Below are 428 nucleotides of genomic sequence, written 5' to 3' on the forward strand. Positions count from 1 at the left end.
AAAGGAAAAAAAAAAAAGGGGGGGGGGGAAAAAAGGAAGGGGGGGAAAGAGGAAGAGGAAGGAGGGGGGGGGAAAAGAAAAAGGGAAAAGGAGGGGGAAAGGAGGAAGGGGGAAAAGGGAGGGGAGGGGGGAAAAAAAAGGGGGGAAAAGGGGGAAAAGGGAGAAAAAAAAGGGGGGGGGGGAAAAAAGGGGGAAGGGGAATGAAGGGGAAAAAGGGAGGGGGAAAAGGAAAAAAAGGGGGGGGAAAAAAGGGAAGAAAAGAAAAAAAAAGGGGGGAAAAAAAAAAAGGGGAAAAAAGGAAAAGGAAAAAGGGAAAAGGGGGGAAAAAAAAAGGGGGAAAAAAAAAAAAAAGGGGGGGAAGGAAAGAAAAGGGGGGGAAAAAAGGGAAAGGGGGGAAAAAAAGGGGAAAGGGGAAGAGGGGGGAAAAA

This window comes from Penaeus monodon, chromosome 25 (assembly GCF_015228065.2).
Source record: "Penaeus monodon isolate SGIC_2016 chromosome 25, NSTDA_Pmon_1, whole genome shotgun sequence".
Classification (NCBI taxonomy): domain Eukaryota; kingdom Metazoa; phylum Arthropoda; class Malacostraca; order Decapoda; family Penaeidae; genus Penaeus; species Penaeus monodon.